Source organism: Haliotis rubra, unplaced genomic scaffold, assembly GCF_003918875.1.
Source record: "Haliotis rubra isolate DU_JTF1 unplaced genomic scaffold, ASM391887v1 Scf47, whole genome shotgun sequence".
In the NCBI taxonomy this organism is placed as follows: Eukaryota; Metazoa; Mollusca; class Gastropoda; order Lepetellida; family Haliotidae; genus Haliotis; species Haliotis rubra.
Genome location: NW_025767157.1, coordinates 1,629,121 through 1,643,475, shown reverse-complemented (window position 1 = coordinate 1,643,475; position 14,355 = coordinate 1,629,121). Strand labels below are relative to the sequence as shown.

General features: G+C 36.5%; 1 protein-coding gene across 1 annotated transcript in view; it reads left to right on the top strand.

The window, feature by feature from the left end:
- The first annotated feature begins 3,428 nt into the window (after positions 1-3,428).
- Positions 3,429-14,355, top strand: part of LOC124290581 (synaptotagmin-like protein 4) — a 75,357-nt gene continuing 64,430 nt past the window's right edge. Inside the window, 1 exon segment of the mRNA XM_046727332.1 lies at positions 3,429-3,509. The gene's annotated coding sequence lies outside the window, so the exon portion shown is untranslated.

Below are 14,355 nucleotides of genomic sequence, written 5' to 3'. Positions count from 1 at the left end.
TCACACAAACCACTAGAACTCACCAGATCTGATCGCATACTTGCAGCAGATATGATCATATTCCATTTGCCAATACTATATGGATGATTCACACTATCCCCTACTTTCTTGTCAAAGTATATATTGGAGTGTCCAACGGATCTAAAAAGACATCCTGGTCAGTCTGTAATCTTTAATACAGATGAGGAAATATTGTCAAACAATATGTGAAATGTGGCACTTCGTTATTGGTCAAATCTTTATGCATATGAATTGGAATTCTGCTTTAATTAACAAAAGCAAAACAAGAGAATATGGCACAGAAGCTTTGCTCATATCATTGTCATACTTTCAATTCCTTTCGACTGATTCACACACCTGAACTAGAAATTAACTATACCATTGAAACTGTGCCATCTGTTTCAAATTTACATCTATTCATAAAGATTCAGAGTGACAAAAAAATATCGACAAGATGTTACGCCAAGATGGATGACTTCAACTTTCCACTAGTCATCTTTTCCTGTATGTCGAGCTGTGACAGTCTTTGCATGTCACAGCATTGATGTACAGTTAACATGCTCCAACGCGATTTCACTAATCCTGCTCTAATGTTGCTTGATTAGTTGCAACATCATAGTCTTCAATAAGGGTTTCAAGGTTTTGTAATAATACACAAGGACATTTCTGAGGGGGCTGGTTCGAATTTCCAATGGGACTCAACCTAACAGAAGTACTAAAATCTGTACTTTAGTGAGGAAGTGTACTTCCAAATATAACATATGTTACAAGGACATTTCCATTGTGACGCATCAAGGACCAAATTGCAGTTCCATATGTGGCCTTGTACTACATGATCCCAATGCACTTGTCTTTGCATGTGTGGCATGGGTAGCCTGGATATGCTCACCTTTTCATGGTATCATCACTATTGGACAGTGACTCATAAACACATGATGTACATATAGTCTGAAGTGTAAAATTGATTCTGCTTATAACAGATATTTCTTATGATAGTGGAAATAGTTTTGTTGCTATATTTAGATGTGGTAATAAAGGGCCGCTAGTTATATATGAATTTGTATGATTTGTATATTTTATAACTTATCGAACGTTTACTGTTAATCTATGTCATCTTGTCACAACTGCAGCACAATAGTAATAATAAGAAAGGCAGGATGCTTCATGGATGACAATTTCTTCATTATATGATGATGACAACTTCTTTGTTATAGTATGATGACAACCCATATATTATATTATGATGACAACCCATATATTATTTTATGATGACAACTTCTACATATTATGACAATTTCTTCATTATATTATGATGACAACCCATATATTATATTATGATGACAACCCCCTATATTATATATGATGACAACTTCTTATATATTATGACACATTTCATGATGACAACCCCTATATATATGATGATATATGATGACAACCCATATATTATATTATGATGACAACTTCTACATATTATGACAATTTCTTCATTATATTATGATGACAACCCATATATTATATTATGATGATACATATTATATTATATGATGATGATGACAACCCCTATATTATATATTATGATGAACATATTATATTATTATTGATGACTCCTATATATTATACATATTATATTATTTCTTCATTATATTATGATGACAACCCATATATTATATTATGATGACAACCCATTATATTATATTATGATGACAACTCCTTTATTATATTCTGATGACAACTACCAAAACACGTTAAAATATGGTACTTGTTGGTCCCTGCCTGGCGCCCGGCATTAATGGGTACAACAAGGACTGGTCGTCTCAGAGTCAGTATAATGTGTCTGAGTGGGGTATCCATGCTAGTGGGCTAGCACTATTAAACCAGCTTCAGTCTGGGCTAGTACAAGCAGCTGCAGATACACACACACACGCATGCACGTCGTCATGTGAGCGAAATATTCTCAAGCACGACGTTGAATCCAATTTCACCTCACCTCTGATGACAACTCCTTTATTATATTATGATGCAATGTTTTGCATCATAAACATTGCATCATAATATAATAAAGTCCTGCTTTTCTTATTACTCATCAACTTATAAAATGCCAATCAAACAGATAAGATATTGATTGGGTCTTTTCTTCTTCCACAGTCAGCTACGGAGTGAGATTCACAACCTGAGACTTCAGAGTGTTATCCGAGATGGTGATGACCTCAACAAGATCTGTGCTCGATGTCACAAACCATTCGGGTTCTTCTTCAACACAGGTGACATCTGCTCCCAGTGCAAGTTCCGAGTGTGTGGCGTCTGCCGTGAGAGTCTGTTGACAGGCAAATGGCTCTGCACTCTCTGCTACAAACAAGTGTAAGTACCAGTGAGCATGTAATTCATGAACCACCACTTTCGTTGTCATACACTGGTGGCAACAGTGATTACTTTCATCACCAGATCAGCTGAGTCTGTGATACACTAACGTCAAAATACGAAGATGAGAGAGCGAGTCTTATCTGCCATGACAGGATTGATACAAGTCACACCCTTATAAGGAATAGGTGTAAGGCAATTGCTGGTTTGATTTATATTACATTGGTTTATGTTTGGTTGATCATATTTGTTTCCCGTGATGTTAGAACTTGGTTAATTACAGGATAAGTGTCATGTCGGGGATACACACTTTGGTCAAATTTTAAACAGCTTATTCAGGAAAAGTGTAAAACAAAGTATGTATCGCTGACTGGGGCATGATGGCTGACTGAGGCAAGTCAGCAATAGATGTGAAGATGGCATTATATACTAACTTGGGTTGCAGTCAATCCCACAATTTGAATCCCTATGGGGAGACAAGCATTGGGTTCTGGGGACCCATAGGGAGACCAGCATGAGTCACTGGAAGCCTGATCTGAGGAAGAATCTCCACAGGTCCACAAGGAAAGATATCAGAAATTACAACAAATTCTGAAGTAGTCATTTTTCCAAACATTTGGGGATTTTCCAGGCCTAATCCAGAGATATTGGCTTGATGTCTGTGATAGCGTGATAATGACAGTATGCATTTTAAAGCCATGTTGGTCATCATCAGAAGAATTTTCTTCACAAAATTCAATCCATTAATTTAGTCTTTAATTTTTTGTACTTTAAATTGTTGCATATTGATGTTTTCATTTGACAAACAGCTTCACTTGTGGGGAATCATTAGGAACAATTCACTGTTCTAGATTATATATTGCGGAAATTAGATTCCATATAACAGCCCTTTGGAAAACCTAGATACATCCCCTGAGTAGTATTTATTTCATATGCCAGCTGATGGATTCAATATCACCATTTGAAATAACTGTTAAATAATTTTTAATCTTAGCTGCATATATTCAATGAATTCGTGAAATACTCTTCCAGGCAACTGAAAGGATTAACAGGGGAGTGGATTCAAGACAACATGAATAATGAAAAGCGAAGACTATCGCAGAGTGGAGCCAACTTGGTGAAGGCTTCACTCAGACATAGTTTGTCCAATGGTAAGTGGCACCATCCAACTCTTAGTGTAGGAACAAGCTTGGTCTCATTGACTGTCAATTGTAGCTGAACCAGCTTAGATGAACAAACTGACTGGAATATTTAATCAGGACCCTATTCCCTGGACATCACTAGGTTGCACAAAATGTATATCCACTCTCTGCTTCTTGGCAGCATCTACATATGGCTTTATCACAGCTTGCACTTGCTCACATGCTTCATGTTTCAGCCGACCTGTGACACAGGTCAATCATCACTCAACACTAGCTTGATGTTAGAGTTATACGAAGCTGTAGATAGGAGTGTATTTGTTCTGTTATCATTTACTACAGCTTATTAGAGCTGAAGGGGTCACTGTCACCACAGGTACTACAGATATGTACCCCTGCCTTATTAGGCAGATATCATTTAGAGACTAGCCGTAGTGTCGTGATCTTTAAGGTATTTTTGTTTAGATAACTGCATGTGGAGCCTGTGTTACCCTAATCTCACAGGACACAGGTTTTCAGTTTGATTTTTTAAATAAAGACAATTCAACCATGGCAAGTGTTCTTATTTATCAAAGCATCATCATTTTTCACAATATTTACAAGAAGTAATTATCAATTACTCAATGAGGTTAAGATATTCTGGAAACTTTGTGATAAAAGGACATCCCAGCACTCCCTAGTTTCATCAGTTCTGGCGCGTAGCCTGTTTAAGGTGGAAAAAATGTTTTAGATTAGGGAAGCCCCAAGAATGGCAGAAGGGAGAATACTGTTAATATAGTGTTCCATTCCTCTAATGATATTTTGGATTATATCTTTTTGGAATATCTCTTGTATACTAAGAACAGTGTTCTATAAAAAATATTTCTTATTTATCAAAGAGCAGATGGTATTGGAAAAAAATTATTGCAATTTTGTTGCAAGTGTCAATTGTCCGAGACACATTAGCTTAATATCTAACCTTCTGTGGAAAGTATTTAAATGTGAATGTGCTGAATCACATGCTCTGTCATCAGCTTCCAATACAAACCTGTATGGGGCGTGTCCTAAACTACTATCACAGCTGTGAGTGACAAATGATTTTAATCGTTGATATGTAGGCTTGGCTGTAGTGTCTATCTGCTATATCCATTATGTGATGCTTAGCTCTAGGTCAGAATGGGGTCAGCCCCCAAAAACGAGAAATCAACAGGTGTGGCTGTTTCTGCTTTTCCTACTCAAAAACAACTTTGCATATAATATTTAGTGTGTATAACCATCTTTGATCAAGACCATTGTGAACAATTAAAACAAAAAGATAAACAATTAAAATAAAAAAGTAAGTCTGTAACTAACTTTTAATTACTAACATTTTGTTAGGGTATGTTAAATCACCTGGTACCGGTGGCCATACACAAAGTGTGCTTGTCAGGAATTAATCTCATGAAGCACCTGAGGCTTGAGCAGGTAAAGCTCTGTAAAGCCCTCAGGAAATCTGCAGTTGAAGTACCCGTGAAAGTCAAGGTTAGAATTGGTCTTCAGCAACCCATGCTTGTCATAAGAGGCGACTAATACGATTGGGTGGTCAGGCTCACTGACTTGGTTGACACATGTCATCGTATCCCAGTTGTGTAGATTGATGCTCATGGTCTTGATCACTGGATTGCCTGGTCCAGACACAATTATTTACATACCCCCAGCATATAGCTGAAGTACTGCTAAGTGTGGCATTAAACAACAAACAGACTGAAGTTGAGGTGGGCCAATTGTAATTGCCCCATGTGACGAACACAGGGAACCTGTATTAAATCAGTATGTCAGATTATTTTGTTTGCATGACAAACTATTTCACCTGGTATTTTTCACATTACCTGCTTTACCAATTATTTTTGTATTTCGATTTTGATTTCATCAAGCATATGAGTATCAAAATCTGGTGTGTTCACTTTACTTGCACTTCAATTATTTTCTTTTAAATACTTTATTTTATCTATATATTATCATAACATATTACTGATCATTATCATTTGTCTGCAGTTACATGTGGTTCACCTGACATTCTAATGAAGTAATAGTACATTTATGTGTAATGCAGGCAGTTATAGAGGCATTCTAATGCTGACATATGTTTTACCTGGCAGTTGTTTTTGAATGGGATGCAAATGATTTTGGATGAGATGCATAATGTTTTAAATGAAATGCATGTTTTTAAATGGGATACAAAATGTTTTGAATGGGATACATAGTGTTTTGAATGGGATGCATATGTTTTGTTGGAAATAGAAACTAATATTATGTTGTGTCGTGAAGCAGTTTCTGTTGTTGATGTGTGTTTATGTCGAAGGCTAGACAGTATCATATACTTCATACTGAAATATGTATGACCTGACAACCACAGGTTTTATAAACCTCGGTATGAACCCATATGTTGATAAATGACAAATATCACATATAATTGGCTCCAGCATGCACTGGGACAAGGTGCGGACCTGATGAGAAATGCTCCTGGTTTTCATCAAAGTGATAAACATCTTGCATCACTTTCCTCCCTCACTAAACTGACCAGCTGTGTTATAACCGGAATACTGTTTAAAGTTGTGTTTGTCCTGCTCAGTCACTGTCTTGCATGGAGCTGTGATTGGTGGATTGAACACAACGTTAGAGTGACAGTACAAATAGCCATATCTTTATTTGGCATGTTATGAACTGTATTGTTTCACTGACATAAGATCTTGTGCTCTGGGGGCTGTGGGGGTAGCCTAATGGTTAAAGCGTTGGCTAGTCACGCCGAAGACCCGGGTTCGAATCCCCACATGGGCACAATGTGTGAAGCCCATTTCTGGTGTCCCCACCGTGATGTTGCTGGAAAATTGCTAAAAGCGGCGTAAAACCAAACTCAGTCAGTCAGTCAGTCAGTCTTGTGCTCTGCTTTGCTTGAAGTTCCATTGTAACCAACATGGGAGGTTGTGTCTGATAAACTTCTCATCAAATCTTAATGAACAAAATGTGGGGTTTTCTATAATGATTTAGTTTTATTTCTTTAACATCACTGATGATAGACAAATTTGTATTTGTATGAATTGAAATCCATACCAGACCAAATAATTTCTTTGATCATATCCCTTGTGATGTATATACTGTTCCTCTCATAAACATCAAGGTTATATAACATATCTAGAAACAACAGGGTATACCGTATACCGGGAAATTTTCGAGGTATCTAATTTTCGAGGTTTTCGAGGTTAGAAACGCAACCTCGAAAATATTATATCCACAAATTTTTCCGAACTTCGTACCTTTGGGCTAGATTTCCTATCGATAAGCATTTCAACTGCTGGCAAACAATGACTTCCTGACATGCGCATTAACTCTGTAATGCCTGTCATGCCAACAACCACGCTATTAGACTCATTTGTCTCGTCAAAATGTAACGACATCGACTGAAACAAACTTTTATTCGTGCGATGGCACGTTTGAGTCAAGCTACTTACATGTATAAACTGTCGTAAACAAAAGAGTTCAACTTCTCAGCTTTCTAACAACAACATAGTTTCAGCAGAGACCCATGCATACATACGTGTTTTGTGGGCCATTTATCATAACAAAGGATCAAACGTTTGTTTTCATTACTATTATTGCTGTCATGGACTGGTATACCAGTCAGACAGCAGTTATCACTGGCTACTGGGAGTTTTGCCGATAGCTCAGTGAGTATTGGTCCGTTAAGTGATGTTTCTGGCCACTTTCTTCTAACCTCGAAATTAACATTGTCTAAAATATTTACATATTACATATTTTAGGTCCCCAAACCTCGAAATTTAAATCACCTCGAAAGCTCTGGGGGTCTCAAACCTCGAAATTTTAATACCTTGAAAATTTCCCGGTATACGGTATAACATATCTAGAAACAACAGGGTTTTCAGCATCTATAGCATAGAGAAACAACAGGGTATATAGCATATCCAGAAACAACAAGACATATGATATATCCAGAAAGAAGGTGTATAATATAGACAGAAACAACAAGACATGTGATATATCCAGAAAGAAGGTGTATAATATAGACAGAAACAACAAGACATATGATATATCCAGAAAGAAGGTGTATAATATAGACAGAAACAACAAGACATATGATATATCCAGAAAGAAGGTGTATACTATAGACAGAAACAACAAGACATATGATATATCCAGAAAGAAGGTGTATAATATACCGGGTAGACAGAAACAACAAGACATATGATATATCCAGAAAGAAGGTGTATAATATGGACAGAAACAACAAGACATGTGATATATCCAGAAAGAAGATGTATAATATAGACAGAAACAACAAGACATGTGATATATCCAGAAAGAAGGTGTATAATGTAGACAGAAACAACAAGACATGTGATATATCCAGAAAGATGGTGTATAATATAGACAGAAACAACAAGACATATGATATATCCAGAAAGAAGGTGTATAATATCGACAGAAACAACACGACATATGATATATCCAGAAAGAAGGTGTATAATATAGACAGAAACAACAAGACATGTGATATATCCAGAAAGAAGGTGTATACTATAGACAGAAACAACAAGACATATGATATATCCAGAAAGAAGGTGTATAATATACCGGGTAGACAGAAACAACAAGACATATGATATATCCAGAAAGAAGGTGTATAATATGGACAGAAACAACAAGACATGTGATATATCCAGAAAGAAGATGTATAATATAGACAGAAACAACAAGACATGTGATATATCCAGAAAGAAGGTGTATAATGTAGACAGAAACAACAAGACATGTGATATATCCAGAAAGATGGTGTATAATATAGACAGAAACAACAAGACATATGATATATCCAGAAAGAAGGTGTATAATATAGACAGAAACAACAAGACATATGATATATCCAGAAAGAAGGTGTATAATGTAGACAGAAACAACAAGACATGTGATATTTCCAGAAAGATGGTGTATAATATAGACAGAAACAACAAGACATGTGATATATCCAGAAAGAAGGTGTATAATATAGACAGAAACAACAAGACATATGATACATGTACATCCAGAAAGACGGTGTATACTTGTTATGAACACCTGGTGTCATCACTGGTTTTCAGTGATACATTCATATAATTTTCACCGTTGTGCCTTTTCACCCAATGGAATCTGTTTTGACAGACAGTTAAGACTGTTTTTTCTCTGACATGAACATTCTGTATTACTGTAAGCTGACAATCCACAGTATAACTCTATAACTGACACTCCCGGAGAGATGAGCTATGTACCACAGACCTGAATGTGGAAACTGATGCTTGGTCAATGTGTTATAAGGAAACGGGATAACATACTTGGGTGTCTGAATCACACACACACCACACACCACACGCACACGCACACACACACACACACACACACACACACACACACAAGCACATGCACACAACACCACACCACCACCAGGTTTATTAGCCATTGTGAGGATTGATAAATATTGTTTGTTTTGTCAATGTTGTAATTTATCCTATATCCTTTGTCTTTTTGTTTGATTATCTATGCTTGAAGTGTGTTTCAATGTTGCTGAACAAACTGTTACATTGATGTGTATGTTCCATGACCCTCAACAAGCACAGCTGTTCCACATTATGTTGAATATAGATACTGACAAGGGGAGTGACAAGCTTGCATGCCTAGTGTGGGCGTTATAACCGGCAGATTTCCCAAATAACTGCTCCCTATCACTTGTGTCATATTTACAATCTTTCCCCAATAACTGCTCCCTATAACTGGTGTCATAACTAGCAGCTCTCAACAATAACTGCTTCCTATTATAGACATCAATACCAGCAGCTGTCCCCAATGACTGCTACCTATTACAGGAAACATAAAATATCAACAGAAAGCTATGCTATGCTTAGCAATGCTTATGACAAATCCTTTGTGAAAATAACCATGCAAGATCTGTTTAAATGTCTATAGTAAGATATCATTGCCATTATGTCGAGAATCAGAGAAAGAATAGAGTTTAAGATTTTAACTCTTATCAAGCACTAAATGGAACTGCTCCACTCTGTCTCCAAGCCCTTGTCTCACCCTACGTCCCACTAAGGAATCTCAGATCTGCCGATCAATCACTTCTTGTTGTGCCTCCATATAAACTCAAAACTTTCAGACATAGATCCTTCAAACATTCAGCTGCTTTCTTGTGGAACTCTCTCCCTACAGACATTAAATCTGCTCCAACTCTCTCAAGTTTTAAATCTCATCTAAAGACATTTCTTTTTCTTCGCTATTGACTGTCTTGTTTGCGCTTAGAGCATGGCCAAGTGTTGTGGAGTCAAGCCCATTACAAATGATCTATATTATTATTATTATGAACTCATGAAAACCTGTTACTGCCAATCATGTTGGTTCATAAATCCTACCTATTGTCCGGAACATCCATATCCTAATAAAGTGACATTACTACAGTGTGAGTTTAGTTCATCTGGACATTTATTAATTTTGACACTGTCCTTTTCAATGAATTATCTGGATATCTGTTGAGAACAAGCAGTTGTATTCAAACTCTGTCGTATTGCTGATGTATGTTTGTTTAATAAGCCTTATCTTGCTTTCTATGTAAATACAATGAAGTGATTCTATGCACAGTGTGCACATACTGGTCTGGAACAGATTAGCAGATGCACTCACCATATTGAATATTCTATTATGTGTCACCACAAATGAGTTTCAACATTTATTGATTCGCTTGCAATGAATCTTTTGTCATATCGAATATATTGTTCACAATTTCTTGCATTTTCTTAATGAATTTTCATTCTATAAAATGCAGCGTATTAACAGTGTATATTTATAATGCGCACATATCCATGCTTGTAAGCATGCTCTTGGCGCTAACACATTATTACCCAGGATAACCTAAGCTGCATGTTAGGTGCTAGAAGGTAATAGCCACATGACTTATCGTACCAGGTACCCATTTTCTGCTGGTTGAACAGAGGCAATTTTGAACAAACTCACTTGCCTAAGGTGAGACCACATGTATCACATGTGCTTCATTGTAGGGCAGGACTAAAGTCCTAAAAAACTCTCAGGAGTAATGCTGCCAAACACTGTCACCCATCTTGGAATCGCCACACCCAACGTTGCTTAACTTCAACTGATTTGTGACCTGAGCTCTATGCACAGGACCACACACCACCACATGAATGATTTCCACCACAGACACATACGTGATGATTATATTTGTATTATGTTTGTAGTGACATAATGAAGCCTTTATCATGTGCACAATACAATGTAAATTCATATAGGTTTCTACAGATTGGATATTTTAGAAAATAATAATTAGTGATACAATTTTCAAAACACAGACATTAACATATAGTCTTGTGATCTATGAAATCTGTATCAGTTAGATGTTGACAAAAGATGGTATTCTTGATTTTGTAACTGGAACAGAGTTTTCTGTGCAGTTTGTATAAGTTAAGAGTGTTTGGGTAGTTTAATGATTAAAGCACCTGCTTGTCTCACTGAAGCTCCGTGTTTCAATACCCTGTGTTCAGTGTGTTAAACCTGTACTTAATCTCCATTTCAGTGTTTCTGACAGCTATGATAAATCTAAACTTACATCTTTCTCTCAATTAAGACTTTTCAGGCAAATAATTAGAATATCTAGGCTTGAAAATGGGTCTTGTAAAATCAAAATGTTATTTCCTGCACGCTTTGTTCATGAAATGTTGTACATTGTATCATATTTTTGTATCATGTATTCGTATGAATTTTAACATGCTTCACTAAGAGTGAGTGAGTGAGTTAAAGTTTAAAGTCACTTCGGCAGTATTTCAGCCATATTGTGCTTCGCTAAAAGATCAAAGGCACCAACACTACTTTATAAAGCAGTAAAGCAGACTTTTTGGATGACCTCACACTGAATTGACGTCGCACTGCCATTCTAGTCGGCCCCTCATAATCAAATGTTCCCTTGGTAACTGTCCTGATTCTTGTCAGTTGTCACTGGGTAGTACAGTCTCCAACAGTGCAACTGACTCAGTTTCAATGTTATTGTTTCAGTCGCTAACATCAATGTTGGCTACCTAGGCTGATGTCCACTGACAACATCATTTGTCTTAACTTGTTTGAGTGGCATTGGGTTGTTTAATGGTTAAACTGCTATTATCGTTGTTCAACATCATTTTTGTATTTGTGTCTGTATTTTTAAATGTTGGTAGTATTAATCATCTCAGAAAAGAAATACAGTTCGCTCTACCCCCATGAATAGTGTAATGTAGTTTACTCTATAAAACAGTTTTACCCTAAGCTGTTACAGGTGAAGTACAAGGCTACAACAGTTCAGGACAAAACTGTGCTTTATTACACTATGCATGGGGGTAGAGCGAACTGTATTTCTTAAATAACTGTGTCCCTTTATTACACTATGCATGGGGGTAGAGCGAACTGTATTTCTTAAATAACTGTGTCCCTTTATTACACTATGCATGGGGGTAGAGCGAACTGTATTTCTTAAATAACTGTGTCCCTTTATTACACTATGCATGGGGGTAGAGCGAACTGTATTTCTTAAATAACTGTGTCCCTGAATGTTGTATATCAGTAAATTCAGTTAATAAGTTATCAGAGCCAATTATGATTTTCCCTTTCATTCAATGTCACAAATTGTCCAAATTAGTCTCTACTTATATTTGAACTTATCACATAGTGATCAGCTAACTAATTACCAGTTGGAACGTCATCACCATGAGGCATGGGCAGGATATTAGTATTTACAGAGTAATTGCTTGTCAACACATAATGACATACTGTATGTTATAGTCATGTAATGTGAGGGTATGTATATATACTGGGTTTTATTTGATTATCTCCCACCATTAGGTACTTACAGATTACATATTACATTTACACAAACAATGGATCGTGTCGCGGCCAAGTGATACACACCTTGAATGGTCATGCTGAAGGCCATGTTTTATTTTCACTTGGGTACAATGTGTCAAGTCTTTTCGGGATATTGCTGAAGGCCAGGTTTTATTTTCACTCACTCACCCTCCTACTCCTACTCACTCACTCACCAATTTATACACTTCATATAGGAGTCAAAGTAAATGCACCATCTGTAAGTTTAATTTTCATCAAGAGTCCAGACTTAGCAATAATTCATAATAAAACTAAGTTTCTGGGACTGCACACGAAACAAAGTATGTCAATAAAAGAAATGTCATTTTGTTAGTATAACAACAGAATTCATTAGGTAATGTAGGCCACAAACAAGCTCATTAAACAGATGACACCTGAGAAAGTCATGTGACTATTTGTCCCTGAGGACCAGAGTATTATAGTCAGCCCTGTTGACTGATGCCAGTTTATCAGTCAGTGTGTTCCATGTCTAGGTCTGTCAGGTGTAGTGCATCTGTTTGTAACTACAGGGTGGTGGGCATGGATTAAAAGAGCACAAATGTATGGGAAATCATGTCCTTCAAGGATCTAGGGTCAGTATATAGAGAGGTGCAGCCTTGAATTTGTTACTTCCCCTCTAGTCTGCCAGCTGATGTTGAGGATGCTTATCTATAAAATAATTACACAAAGATTTTTATGCTCAATCGTATCATAATTATCACAAAATACAATATTTTCAAATCAAGATTAGCAAGTAGACATCCTAATATTTCACATATCAAAAAAGATGTCGAAATATCATCTGATTTAGGTAAATACAACTCGAAGATAAATTGCAGTGTACCATCATTTCTATAGGTTTGGTCATCATGCCATATGCTTTTTTAGTTGAAGATGTTGTCTATTTAGTTCATTTCATATTCTCTGTACATCTGGAAGATCATTATCAAAATTCCAGGAAATATCTGGAAATAGTGGACTATTCACTGTATGTTGACTTTGTACGAAAAAATACGTAAAATAAAAAACAACAATAATAATTACAAAAATATAATGTCTGTCTAAAGCTCTCAATGTACAGTGGAAATTGGGTTCAAATGGTTTCATTTTTAGTGCAAGTTCACACAAAATTTAACTGTAGTTCATTGTACGTTTTGTTTCTAAAACAGATTGACCATATTGGTCTACCAACAGTGTGATATACGGTATATAGGAAGTTTGCTGACACTGGTCCTGTGGTCAATGATGCACAAAGAGCTGTATCTGTTGTGAAAGCAATGGCAATTTTAGGTATCCTCACAGGAAGATCTTGATTGATGCTGAGGCAATTATGATATCCATTATAGAAAAACACATTTAACACTGACAACAGCAACATTTAAGATTATACTGAAACAAGGGACTGCCTGTGTGTTGTGTAGTGGATTCGGTTAAAATAGTGTAACAATATTGAATCATTTAACCTTACCTGGCACAAGGAGATGACAGGTTAAATGTCCTGTGTAAGGGAGATAAATCTTGCTTTCTTCACCACAGCTTCTTCCCTACTTTCAACAGTCATCCATGTCTATTTTACATCATCTATCAGTCAATACATGTGTGCACATTTATTTGAAGTGTCTTAAAATGTTCCTGATAAAAAAAGTGGGGACAATAGCAGAACTTCTGCATTGTATGCTTTCTCTCTCTTGATAAGGGGTGGTGGGGTAGCCTAGTGGTTAAAGCGTTTGATTGTCACACTGAAGACCCGAGTTCAGTTCCCCACATGGGTACAATGTGTGAAGCCCTTCTGGTGTCCGCACTGTGATATTGCTGGAATATTGCTGAAAAGCAGTGTAAAACTAAACTTGATATGGTCCTGTGCCAAGGTTAAGTTTAGATGTTGTAAATTAATGCCAGTTTATAAACCCAGATGTTTCTGTGTCTATGGGATCATCATTAACAGTCAGAT